This window comes from Aquarana catesbeiana, linkage group LG04 (genome assembly GCF_042186555.1).
Source record: "Aquarana catesbeiana isolate 2022-GZ linkage group LG04, ASM4218655v1, whole genome shotgun sequence".
Taxonomy (NCBI): Eukaryota; Metazoa; Chordata; class Amphibia; order Anura; family Ranidae; genus Aquarana; species Aquarana catesbeiana.
The window spans coordinates 325,760,278-325,774,798 of NC_133327.1; positions in this window are offsets into that span (position 1 = coordinate 325,760,278).

Sequence of the window (14,521 nt, forward strand, 5' to 3'; positions counted from 1 at the left end):
TGGCTATTATAAAAGTGGTGCACATAAGTGCAGGACATGTGTAAGGATAAACAAATGCATACTATGGATTAATTGGGAAACATTTATCAATAAAGAATTGTGACATTATTTTAAACAAATAGGGAAATGTATCAACATCATTTAGTTTGATTTGTAATTGGTAAATACAGCTATATTAAATAAAGTATGATTCCCACCCTCCTCCTCCCAAAATGGTAATGTTCCTGTAATATCACAAAAGTAATATATGATATCATCAATTGATAGTGGATCAGGCAGGGCATGGGTAGTTGAATACATTTTAAAGATAGTATTATTGGCTATAAACATATTCATACAGGTGATAAATTATTTATCAATATATGTTTCATGAATATAATTACATTTATACATAACACGGGTACTAGGTAAATATATTGCAGCACTTCCTGAACATGGACAAACACTGGCCAAATTTTAATGCACAGTTGTGAAAAGATATAACATGAAGGGCAATGGGACAAATAGCAATGAAACCTTTTTGGGAGAAATCTTCCAAAATGGGAGACCGGCAGTAATAAGAGGTTAACAGAGGATATACTTCTTTCCACTCAATAGAAAAAAACTATTCTGTGAATCACACAGAATTTACACTGTGCAGAATTAGGATTATGGAGGGCAATGTTATAGCATAATCTTTAAATAAAGCGAAGGGATTCTTCAGGCAGAGGCAATTGTTCATAGGATTAGCTAAAGTAGTGCAAATGGCTTGATTACCCTGCCCTTTTTTCTTCCTAAATGTATTATTTATATTCCGACATACCATTGATTTCAGCCTATATAATTCTGTATGGAAATTACATTTTACTACTATAATATGATTATGTTTTCTAAGTATAAACTAAAATCTAAATGAATATACATTATCTAATAAAGCTATCTGCACTATACCTCATCCTAATTGTACATGGTTTAGGAAAGCTCCTCCATAACTTGGTAGGCCCCTCTGGCACGGCAGAAGTCTGAGTGGGCCTGGAGACCGAAAATTGAATTAATGGATTCTATTTTATGAAATATGGGCCAATCTAAAATTGTTTTTTTTTTTTCTTTATTTATGTGAAATGGGCATCAAGAAACTGACCTGAAAAAAACAAAAACATGTAACTGCATATTTTCATGGCTTAAACTCCAGTTGCACAACCTGTTGGGCAAGGCCCCAAATGGAGTTGCACAAGCACTGCTTTAGGACCATGCTATGACACCAGGGGAGGACTGGGCTGGGAGAGGGCAGGCTGGCATAGCCCCCCCCCCCCTCAGGCCAGTACTAATAAGATGCTAGATGTTGAATTGGTGGCCAATGGTGTGGAGAAGACATTGATCTGAGTGGTTTCCATATTTATTTATATTTCTGCGCACCAGAGGACTTCAGCTGCCATTTCAACTGTATTAGGCTTCTGGTGTTTCCTTGCACCTTTAAAGTAACATTAAAATGTTTCTAAAGCTTTTGGGGGGGGGGGGGGATTAAAATAACAAACATATCTATACTTACCTGCTCCGTGCAATGCTTTTGTACAGAGCAGCCCCGATCCTCCTCTTCTGGGGTCCCTCTCTGACTCTCCAAGCCCCTCCTCTTCACCAGGTGCCCCCACAGAAAGCCGCTTTCCATGGGGGCACTCATACGAGATAGCTCCTGAGCCACGCTGCTACGTCTATTGACACAGACAGCGGGACTCAGCCCTGCCCTCTGTTCCTGTGTCACAGGATTTGATTGACAGCAGCGGGAGCCACCTGCTGCTATTAATCTGTCCAATGAGGAGAGAGACAGCAGCTGGAGCCGCTGCGCTTGTGCACATTGCTGGATCGGACCGGGCTCAGGTAAAAAAACCTTAATGCATAGAATGGTGCAATAGTGGAAGAATGGTCAAACATTCCCTTATGCAGCGTACACACGAGCGAACGTTTCGACCGGACTGGTCTGACGGACCGAGTCCGGCGGACAATCCGACCGTTTGTGGGTTTCATCGGACCTTCAGCGGACTTTTCCAGTCAAAAATCTGACGGATTGTAGACTTGAAACATGCTTCAAATCTTTCCGACGGACTCGAGTCCAGTCGAAAAATCCGCTCATCTGTATGCTAGTCCGACGGACGAAAACCCACGCTAGGGCAGCTATTGGCTACTGGCTATCAACTTCCTTATTTTTGTCCGGTCGTACGTCATCACGTACGAATCCGTCAGACTTTGGTGTGATCGTATGTAGGCAAGTCCGTTCGTCCAAAAGTCCTTTGGAAGTCCGTCAAAAGTCCGACGAAAGTCCGCCGGAATGGCCGTCGGACTTTTGTTGCTGAAAAGTCCGCTCGTGGGTACGTGGCCTTAGACACATTGCTGAACCTTGTGGACAGCCTTCCCAGAAGAGTTGAAGCTGTTATAGCTGCAAAGGGTAGGCCAACTCAATATTGAACCGTACAGACTAATGCCCTGTACACACGATCGGACATTGATCGGACATTCCGACAACAAAATCCATCGGATTTTTTCCGACGGATGTTGGCTCAAACTTGTCTTGCATACACACGGTCACACAAAGTTGGTTGGAAATTCCGAACATCAAGAACGCGGTGACGTACAACACGTACGACGAGCCGAGAAAAATGAAATTCAATAGCCAGTGCGGCTCTTCTGCTTGATTCCGAGCATGCGTGGCACTTTGTGTCGGAATTGTCTACACACGATCGGAATTAACGCAAACGGATTTTGTTGTCGGAAAATTTTAGAGCCAGCTCTCAAACTTTGTGTGTCAGAAATTCCGATGGAAAAAGTCTGATGGAGCCTACACACGGTCGGAATTTCTGACAACAAGGTCCTATCACACATTTTCCATCGGAAAGTCTGATCGTGTGTACAGGGCATAAGACTGTTAAGGTAAAGGCAAGTGTCCCAATACTTTTGGTAATATAGTGTATGATGGTGGACATTATATAGCTACCTGCTCTTCTTGTAATCCTCTTAGTCACAGCACCTTACAGAGGTAAGTATTCCAGCACCAAGGTCTTTTGAAACTCTGAGATGACATGTTACCAAATGCAGCTTACAGAAACCTGTCCCTACCAGGGAAGGACCGCTTGGTTGCATTGGTCTTTGAGGCTTCTCAGACCTAACCAGCAACAGGATCTCTAAAGAAAGTACTTCCTGTAGTCATTGCTCTCTCTCTGACCAAATATAGCTGAATCTAACTCCTGAAAGAAGGCTAAGCTACACTACAGAGTGAGACCTTGGTTTGCCCAGTGATGGAGCAAAACCCTGGGAAAAGGTAAATGTTCTCTCTGCTCAAAAATGTAGCAGAAATGCTAAATTTATAAAGAAAGATTATTTATTTACAAAATGTTATAACAGAAACTTAGACTAAAATTCTTTTTTTTTTCAAATTTTTTTCAGATTTTTTCAGATTTTTCTGTTTATATATAAGAAAATACCAAACCCAGTGTTTATTAAATACCACCAAAAGAAAGCTCAATTAAAAAAAAAAAAAAAAAGAGATAAAAAATTAATTTGGGTATAGTGTTGCATGACTGCATAATTGTTATTCAAAGCGACTGAAAGTGTTTAGTATTGAAGTGGTTAAAGGAGCAGGGACACATTGGATGTCCAGCAAAAGCACAATGGCATATGCCTTGGTGTGTGCTGCCTATTGCATTAGGGTGTTCACCCCAGAGTACAAACACACATGTGTGTATATCAGCAGATCTGTGAACGGTGTCAGTAGAGCAGAGACTGGTGTCAGTAGGGCAGTGGACAGTGTCAGTAGTTTTTATTTTTATTATTTTTTATTATTTCTTTTACTATTTTTTTTTAGGAGCCCCGTTGGTGGGCTTAGGTAAAATATCAAGGGTCTAAACAGAGAGAAAGGGACTGAGGACAGAGCTTCCCCAGACTTTTTCTCTGCAGCCTCAGCTGTACTGGACAGTGAACAAATGGAAAATGCTCTTTGCTGAGTGGCTTTCTGTTCATTCACAAACATTCAGTTAAGAATGAACACAGGAGCGATTGGTACAGATCACTCACTGTGTTCATTCATTCATACATCCTGAAACATCCCCTGCAGCAGCCAGCGGAAGAGGAAAGACAGGGGACACCAGGAAGCAGGGGGAAGCTGCACCGCACAGGGTGATTAGGGTGTGCGTAGGTACACCCAGCACACACTGTGTGCATGCCTATGGGCAGATAAAAGCATCCAATGTGTCCCTATGCACAGTTCAGCCGATAAGCTGTGCAGATGAAGGCAACCACCCCAATCTATAACTAGCCTTTACAGTAAGGTGCACAGGTCAAATACAGAGGGTTTAGTTGCATGTATTTGTTGAAAAAGCAACTTGCCCCCCCCCCCTCCAAAATAAAAAAAATACAAATATGTAAAGGGGAGATGGGAGGGCTAGGATTATGTAATGTGTAATAGTGTAATAGGAGAGTGAAGGTTTGCTTTAAAGTATAATGTTAAGCATAACTGAAAAGTTGGCTACTAATTCATTTAGCCCCTAAGGAATGTCTACATCCTCTAAGTCAGTGATGGCGAACCTTGGCATGTTTTGGAACTACATTTCCCATGATGTTCAACTACACTGCAGGGTGCATGGGCATCGTGGGAAATGTAGTTCCAAAACATCTGGAGTGCCAAGGTTCGCCATCACTGCTTTAAGTTAAAAGCAGTTGTAAACCGTGGCTGTTTAAAAAAAAAAAACACCTGTAAGGCAATTGCATAATGTGCTAGTATATATTGCATTCTAGCACATTAAGAAATACCTTGGAACAAAGCCCTCCAGCACTGGGCTGTCATTGCTGAGAGGGCTGACATGTTCACCCGGTCTTCTGGGTTTGTACGCTCCGGCTATGCGATTGGCTGAAGCCGCGATGATGTTACTCCTGCCCATGCACGCGGGACCCCTCGCTTCCAGCAGGAAGCTCTGAAGGTCAGGCAAGGTATGTCAGACTTCAGAGGGCATGTGCTGGTGACGTAACTGGCTGCATCCAGAGTGAATATCTCCTAAATGGTGCACGTTTCAGAGATATTATTTTACCTACAGATAAGTCTTATTATAGGCACACAAATAGAGCTTTCTTTTGATGGTATTTAATCACTCCTGGGTTTTTTATTTTTTCCTAAAAAAAAAAAAAAAAAGACCAAAAATTTTGAAAACAAAAAAGTTTTTCTTAGTTTCTGTCAGTAAATTTTGTAATTAAGTAATTTTTCTCCTTCACTGATGGGCGCTGATGAGGCAGCACTGATGGGCACTGATGAGGTGGCACTTATGGGCACTGATTAGGTGGCACTGAAGAGGAGGCACGAATATGGCGCACTTATGGGCACTGATAGGTGGCACTGATATGTGGCACTGATGAGCACTGATAGGCGGCACTGATGGTTAGCACTGGTGGCCACTTGGCACAGATAGGCGGCACTGGTGGGCACAGATAGGCGGCATGGTGGGCACAGATAGGCGGCATGGATAGGCAGCACTGATGGACACTGATGGGTGGCATTGATGAGCAGCAGTGATGGGCATTGATGGGCAGCACTGATAGCCAGCACTGACTGGCATAATTAATGGCCACTGATTGCTGACACTTGTGGGCACTGATTGCTGGCACTCGTGGGGACAGATTGGTGGCAATTGTGGGCACTGATTGGCACTGATTGCTGGCAGTGGTAGGCACACAGTTCTGGCATTGGTGGCACCTAATTGTAATCAGGACACTGATGATCATTGCCCTGATTACATTCCTAGATGTTCCCCTGTGAGGAGATGCCGGTGATCGGCTCTCCTCTCCTCACACTCTGCAAGTGTGAGGCAAAGAGCACCGATTACTGGCATCTCCGTGTTTACATGTGACCAGCTGTGATTGGACACAGCCGATCGCATGGTTAAAGAGCCGTGGCCGTGGCTCTTTACACAGATCGGGGTCGTACCGTGTCCTAGCAGCACGGCGTGCCCACGGCCACCCAGACGTCTACCCTTTGACGTCCACCCAGAATGAGAGCTGCGCCGCTCAGCTGTCATTTGACGACCGGCGGGCGGGTGGGAAGAGGTTAAATGGTTTACCAATACTGCAATTGGAGGCGTTGTGTTTCTTTTCCTTTGATCCTCATATACACACCTACAGCCCAAGTAGGTTTTCTTTGAAAATAGAGGTCTTCTCTTGTATATGTATTATTGCATTCTCCACCTCCAGCGAACATATCTGAAAAAGGGGGGGGGGGGGGAGAGACTGTGGAATTAAATAGCTAAAAAAGACAAATAAATTGCTAAATATTTTTTTCTAAACAATAGTTTTTATTGAAATTAAGTCATTACAATAGATAAATATCAAAGATTAAACTGCAAAGGTTACGCAAAGGACAAAAATATCCAACCTTTACAACATATCTATATAATAAGCGAATGCATTTATATCCAGTCAACATGCTCAGGCTTATACAACCAGAACATTAATAGTACCTGTGTCACCCCAAATGGGATCAGACTGTAAACAGGTCTAATTAATTAGAAAACACAAATAAGTAAATACAGTCATTTATAAATGTTTAATGAAGATGAATTGTTTATTTTTTTAAGGAATGTAGTTAAAGTTTCAGATCATTTATTTCAATAGGATCTGTTCTTTTCATTTACTACCTTCACATATAGTTTAATAGTGCATTCATAGGCTAAGATCATACAGATGGCAATGGGGTAGTAAAAACAGGCAGGTGATCCTCGTTTTTACCTCCTATCTCCAAATCAACATGGCGGCCGCTCATGTCCTTTCTCATTTCTGCTGCTTCTGCCTTAATATAGCATGTGGCACTGCTCACCAAACATGCCCATTGAAGTTAATGGGTACATGCCACAATTGCAAGTCAAACACTTGCCACAAAGTTGTGGCACAGTATTTTAGTGTTACAATTAATCCCCCTTTGGATTAAAAAAAAAAAAAAAACAGGCATTCAGGAGGCAGCAGCATCACATCCAGAACACCTGCAAACTTTCAAGCAACCACCTCTGAAAAGTGATCATCTCAGGATTGCTTTTCAGGGGGGAGGCAGATTCTACAAGAAGAGTTGTATAGATTACTATATATCAGATCAAAAAGAAGAAAAAGAGAGATCAGGTATGATTTGGTTCAAAACACACAATCATACAGGTCCATGGCTGGTATGATATCTGTCTGTATACAGTGTCATACAGCATGACCTTAGGCTGACAAAAAATCCAATTGTGGCATGTTGCAGCAAAAGGAACAAAAGGGGCAGATGAAGACTGGAGCCCCCAGCACGTGTCTGACATTGGAGGTGTGCAGACTGACAGCCAGCCATGTGTACACTCAGCACACCATGTGACAGTTCTGTCACCTCTACATGTGTCACCTACTTGTGGATTCTACTGACATTCACAATGATCTATGCCAGGACTAATCTATGCCAGGACTAATCTATGCCAGGACTAATCTATGCCAGGACTGGTCTATACCAGGACTAATCTATGCCAGGACTAATCTATGCCAGGACTGATCTATGCCAGGACTAATCTATGCCAGGACTAATCTATGCCAGGACTGGTCTATACCAGGACTAATCTATGCCAGGACTGATCTAGGCCAGGACTGATCCCACCACTGGGGAACAAGGATCAGACCGATTTATAAATGCCCTATTCCATAATCTTCACATACTGCTGTGCTATCAGATATCTAAATAAAATAAAAAAAAAATGTTATATACTTGTTGTAAACAATGTATTACTGCATGCTAAAACATCTACTAGGTCCAGGACAACTTTAGATTCTCAAAGTTTTACAGTTGTACTTTACGATTTCCCCCCAGAACCCTTCTTATTTATTCCGATCAGCACTGTCTTTTAAATGTCATAAAGAAGATTTCTGATTAGTGATATAACATTAGATGTGGCTGTGTGCCCTCTTCTGGTCAAATGTGGGTATAGCAGCCTCTGAAATTATTCCCACAGTGGGGAATTTACTAAGCCTGGAGCAGACAGAATCTGGAGCAGCAGGACACAGTAACCAATCAGTTACTAGCTTCAGCTTGTTCAGTTAAAGTGGAACTTATCCACAATCTAAAAATACTAATTTTCAAGCTTTTTTTTTTTTTTTAGTGCAGACCAGGGGCAACCCGACCTGTTCATTAAGGGCGCACAGGCACCACGCCACCCCCTATATGGTTAATCTGTCCAGGAGTTCTGACGTAAAGATTTTAAACATGTTCCAAATCTAAAGTCCGTCAGATTTTCGACCGAAAAAGTCCGCTGCAGGTCCGATGAAGCCCACACGCGGTCGAATTGTCCGCCAGACTCGGTCGGTCGGACCAGTCCAGTTGAAAAGTCCGCTCGTGTGTACAGGGCATTAGCAATATTGGGTCAAACTCCTGGCTGTATGCCCACTCATGACATCCCAGCACTAGGCCTTAATATTTAAGCATAAAGGAATGTCCACACATGAAACCGAATTTCAGCACTTTACTGTAACTTCATATGCCTATGACATCTCACATCACATCAGTGGCAGCCTGTCCATTAAGGGCGCACGGGCGCCGCCGCCCCCCCATCCATGCGTCCGCCCCCCTGATCTACATAAAGGGCGCCGGACTATGGATTCCAATGGGGGGGGGGTGTTTCTTTTTTAGGCATGTGATTAGAGCCAGAGGCTCTAATTGGCTTAAAAAAGTGTGGGCTCGGGGAGCAGAGCACTGCGCTCCGAGCTTACCCAGTTGTGTGAGAATATCGAATGACCGGTAACGACCAGTCAGCAATCCTGAATAACCCTGTATGACTTACAGGGTTATTCAGGATTGCTGACCAGTTGTTACTTTGCTGAGCTCCCATTCAGGTGTGGATCTTTATTCAGCTTTCTGTATTTAATATCCGGCCTATCCATCTAGCAACATACCAGTGATCTTTATCTGACATTGCGACTCGGTGGACATATTGTATATTATATATACAGTATATATATAGAAGCTGGTTATCTGATCCATTACGTCTACACTGCCCCACTATCTCGTTTCTTTAACCCTCTGGTCTTTGGCTGCATCTGGGGTAACCCTTGCAGGGTCTGTTCAAGTTGGCCTCCCTGGCCACACTGGGTGTGGTGTCAGAGTATACTGGACCCTGGCCCACATGATGTTCTGTATGTTTTTAGTCTTTGCGACATGCACCTGTGATCTCCAATTTGGAAGATTACTCATATTGTTAAATCAGAACACCTCTGAGGAAGGAATCCCGAAATGCATTAAATGCCTGTACTTAGTTCTTTTACCACTCCTTGTTATGGCATGTCTGTATCCATCTAATTGTAATCATGGTCTGTGATATAGGTTTTTCTATATTCATGTATTAATAAAAAATTATATTTTTACTATCGCTTTTGGTTCTCCACATCAGTGTCGTTATAGACGCACCCTTTTAGGGTATTTCTCTTTTACATATTTTACCAGGGATGATGACACCTCATCCACTATAGCCATATTCCATGTCTACTAATCATGCATGCCAGGACAGTACCGCCTATCAGTGCCAATCAGCGCTGCCTATCAGTGCCAGTCATTGCTGCCAGTCATTGCTGCCTTTCAGAGCCAATAAGTGCTACTAATTAGTGCCCATCAACGCTGCCAATTAGTGCTGCCAATCAATGCAGCCTATTAGTGCCCATCAGTGCCAATTAGTGCTACCTATCAGTGCCCAACAGTGTGGCCTATCAGTGCTGCCAATCAGTGCCACCAATCAGTGCCTATCATTGCCCATCAGTTCTGCCTATCAGTGCTGCCAATTAGTGCCAATCAGTGCTAACACTCTGTGCTGCCTATCAGTGGACATCATTGATGCCTATCAGTGCCAATCAGTGCCACCTATCTGTGTCAATCGGAGGCAGCTATTAGTGCCCATCATTGATGCCAATCAGTGCCACCTATCGGTGCCAATCAGTGCCGCCAATCAATGTCCATCAGTGCTGTCTATCAGTGCCCATCAATGCTGCCTATCAGTGCTGCCTATCAGTGCCCATCAGTACTGCCTATCAGTGTCCATCAGTGCAGAGATGGGGATATTAACTCAGCAGCCAGGCACATTATCCATGAGGGGGGGGGGGGGTGCGGGCCTGGTGGGGCACAACTGAAATTCATTGATGTTTATTAATGCCACATGCCGATCTTTAGTATAATAGGTAATCACCACACTACTATTTACAATAAACTACTGGAGGTAAAATAAAAAAGTGTCAGTAAAAGGCTTGCTGCTAAGCACTGTTATGTGTTTCCACACCAGAAAAAAAAAGTGCAGCGCTAACTTACTAATCAATAACTTAACAATAATGGTGCAACCCCCTAAAGTATATAAATCTAAATAAATGTCAATATTACTACAATACCTGTCTCTGTGATATGTACTGTAGCTTCACATATAATACATATCAAACTGAAAACAAGACATAACAAATGAAACTTAGCAGGGATGGTGGAAACCCCTCAAAAGATAATTCCAATATAAACTAACTACAACTTTTTATTTGGGAGGTTTACTTCATTACAGCACTTTGGAATTTACATTTTTTAGATTGTTACACTTAATTTTATAAGTTTTAGTTGCTATTGTAATGTGAATTATTGCACTTGAAATCAATTTTCCACCGCCCTTGCTATGTCCATGTCTTTATGGACTTTGCTTTTTGCACTGGTGCGCAGTCATGTGGGAACAAGAAGGGGCCATCCCCAAACTGTTCCCACAAAGCTGAGAGTATGAAATTGTCCAAAATTCTCTCTCTTGGTGGACAGATTTAAGTGTGTTATTGTTAAGAATTACAGGCCTACAATATAAAACGACAAATTTCCATGCAAAATATTTGTACCGCTTTCAGCACCTAAAATCCGAAAAAATCATACCGCCAGGGAGGTTAAAAATGGTGCCACTGAGATACAGAGTCCTGTGTATCTCGGCGGCTCTCGGGTCCTCTCGGCAGCTCTCGGGTCCTTTCGCAGTCCTGAGCGGAGCGGAGAGTAGCCGAGTGTTTGGGTACAGCATCACACAACTGCACAATTGTCATTTAAATCGACGCAGTGCCATATCGCAAAAAAAATGATTGAAGTGCAATATTTCTATTATTACATTGTTATATAAAATAAAACAGTTCAACACACCATAAGCAGAATCATTTGGAGCCTGAGCGTGTCACTTGCCAACGTCACCTGACTATTCAGATGCGGATTGTCACTTGCCACACATTGCGGATTGTCACTTGCCACGTCACTTGTCAGTGGATGCAGGTTGTCACTTGCCACGTCACTTGTCAGCGGATGCAGGGTGTCACTTGTCAGCAGATGCAGGGTGTCACTTGCCACGTCACTTGTCAGTGGATGCAGGGTGTCACTTGCCACGTCACTTGTCAGTGGATGCAGGGTGTCACTTGCCACGTCACTTGTCAGCGGATGCAGGGTGTCACTTGTCAGCAGATGCAGGGTGTCACTTGCCACGTCACTTGTTAGTGGATGCAGGGTGTCACTTGCCACGTCACTTGTCAGTGGATGCAGGGTGTCACTTGCCACGTCACTTGTCAGCGGATGCAGGGTGTCACTTGTCAGCGGATGCAGGGTGTCACTTGCCACGACACTTGTCAGTGAATGCAGGGTGTCACTTGTCAGCCGATGCAGGGTGTCACTTGTCAGCCGATGCAGGGTGTCACTTGCCACGTCGCCTGCCACCGGGGGCCCCGTCAGGTAGGATGTACGGGGGCCCCATGATTTCTAACATTCAGGGGCACATTCAGGGGGGCGGTAAACTCCCGCCCGCTAGCAAGCCCGTTTTGCCGGCACTGCTGCTTATTTCACGGGGACTGATCTGGCTTGTGTACTCCCACTTCCTGACAACTTGTCAGCGGATGCAGGTTGTCACTTGCCACGTCACTTGTCAGCGGATGCAGGGTGTCACTTGTCAGCAGATGCAGGGTGTCACTTGCCACGTCACTTGTCAGTGGATGCAGGGTGTCACTTGTCAGCGGATGCAGGGTGTCACTTGCCACGTCACTTGTCAGCGGATGCAGGGTGTCACTTGTCAGCGGATGCAGGGTGTCACTTGTCAGCCGATGCAGGGTGTCACTTGCCACGTCGCCTGCCACCGGGGGCCCCGTCAGGTAGGATGTACGGGGGCCCCATGATTTCTAACATTCAGGGGCACATTCAGGGGGGCGGCAAACTCCCGCCCGCTAGCAAGCCCGTTTTGCCGGCACCGCTGCTTATTTCACGGGGACCGATCTGGCTTGTGTACTCCCACTTCCTGGTAGCGGTGGAACGCACAATAGGGCAGATGTGATGTAATCAGCCGGAAATGATGCAAGACATGGGAGGCAACGCGGCCATCATTTCCGGCTGATGACATCATGTCCGCCCTATCGTGCATTCCACCGCTACCAGGAAGTGGGAGTACACAAGCCTGATCGGTCCCGGTGAAATAAGCAGCGGTGCCGACAAAACGCGCTGGCTAGCGGGTGGTAGTTTGCCGCGATTCCCGGCCCAGCCCGCGGGGCCCCCTATTGGGCAGGGCCCATGGGCTTGAGCCCACTCAAGCCCTATGGTAAGTCAGGCCCTGTATATATATATATACAGGGCCTGACTTACTGTATACTGTATATAAATATATATAGATATATAGATATATACACACAAACACGTATGTGTGTTTGAGCTTTGGGGTGCACACCCTAATGCAATAGGCTGTGCACGCCTATGATTAAGATGAAAAACCTTCTGCAGCAGCCCTCCTAATACTTACCTGAGCCCCATCTTGATCCAGCGATGTTTCACAAGAGAATTGTCTGCTCGGGATTCTCCCTCCTCATTGGTTCCTGCTGCTGTAAATCATAGTTAGTGAGCCAATGAGGAGAGAGAGAGGGGGCGGCTCCATGTCTGAATGGACACAGGGAGCTGCGGTCTGGCTTGGGTGCCCCCATAGTAAGCTGCTTGCTGTGGGGGCACTCAACAGGAGGGAGGGACCAGGAGCACCAAAGAGGACCTGAGAAGAGGAGGATCAGGGCTGCTCTGTGCAAAACCACTGCACAGAGCAGGCAAGTATAACATGTTTGTTATTTTTTTTTAAAAACAAGACTTTAGTATGACTTTAATAAAGGGTGCCATGACTAAAAAAAGGTTGCAATATGGTGGCCTAAGACATATGCTCTTCTACACAGTCATGTGGAGATGCAGAAAACCAGCATTTCCTGTTCACTCCTAGACTACCACTGCACTACCCAGAAGTAATATCAGGAATGTCCTTGCGAGTCATGCCTCGTGGTACAGAAGCGAGCTGAGCAAACAGGGAATACTGGCTCCCTGCATTTCTACCACTAAGGTGTGTTGACCATATTCCCCCCTGAATTTTTTTGACTGCAGCCCCAAAGTAGACAAACTAGATCTGGCCTTGCGTGATGCTGAGTGCACATTGCAAATGTAACACATCAGTTCTTAATAAAAATTAAACATTTTAATAAATAGTAATATGCTATGAGCAGGTCTCCCTGGTATCTATGCAGTTGATAAAAGACATTTGAAAGAAAAAAAAAGGTTGAGGCACCATTTTACTGCAGTGTTGTGAACATCATCCAGCGAAGAGTGTTTGACCTTTTTAACAAGAGGTCCAGCAAATTTATTGAGTCTGTCTTTAAAATGTGAAGGATGCAGAGTTAAGTGGGAACACTAAAGAATTAACATTCTCACTAATAAAGAATACACTTGGTGAAGGTGGTGGAGATGGAATATTGATGTCGATGAGGCTAAATTTTACATTGATACTTTTTAGGAGAGAATGTGATATATTGTATACATGGTTACATGTGATTGCACATTTTGGGGAACTGTTAGCACTGTTTATTTGTGATATATTTATGTTATCTAGGTCCTATGGACTTTATATGCACATTTTTTAATTTGTTGAACACGCTGAAATAAGTGTGGTAAAGTGGAAAGTGAATTGGTTTAATTGGTAACTGGAAAAAGAAATATAGGTTTGAACAATTACTGCTTGCAATTTTGAGTTTCAAGAGGATGCTACATGTGAAAGGCATAATATCAACATGCGAAATGGACTTACTCTCAAGCCAGGCCTAGACAGGCAATAACGCATCATCACCTTGGCATTAAAGAGAGAGTCTAAAGAAAAAATCCTAAGTTTGAAACTGACAAGGCTGTCTCAGCCTCAGAGAAATCAGCAGCTCACATTAAGTTCAAATTGGTTGCTCGCTACTCTCTCCTGCCAAAATTAATAATGCTGGAGCTGCATTAATAGGAAGAAGATAAAAGGCCATTCTCAAACAACATCAATGCAAAGTAGAGGAGGGTCACCTGACTACAGCATGTCAAATGGCAAACCCACCAGTCCACAAGCCACAAATCACATTTAAGTAAAAATTTCACCAGTCTAAACCAGGTGAATATTTAGAAATTTAGGCTGGGTGAATATCTGGCAAATTGTAATTGAATCTACATTTTCTGAGGGATAAATGGGTAAATAGTATC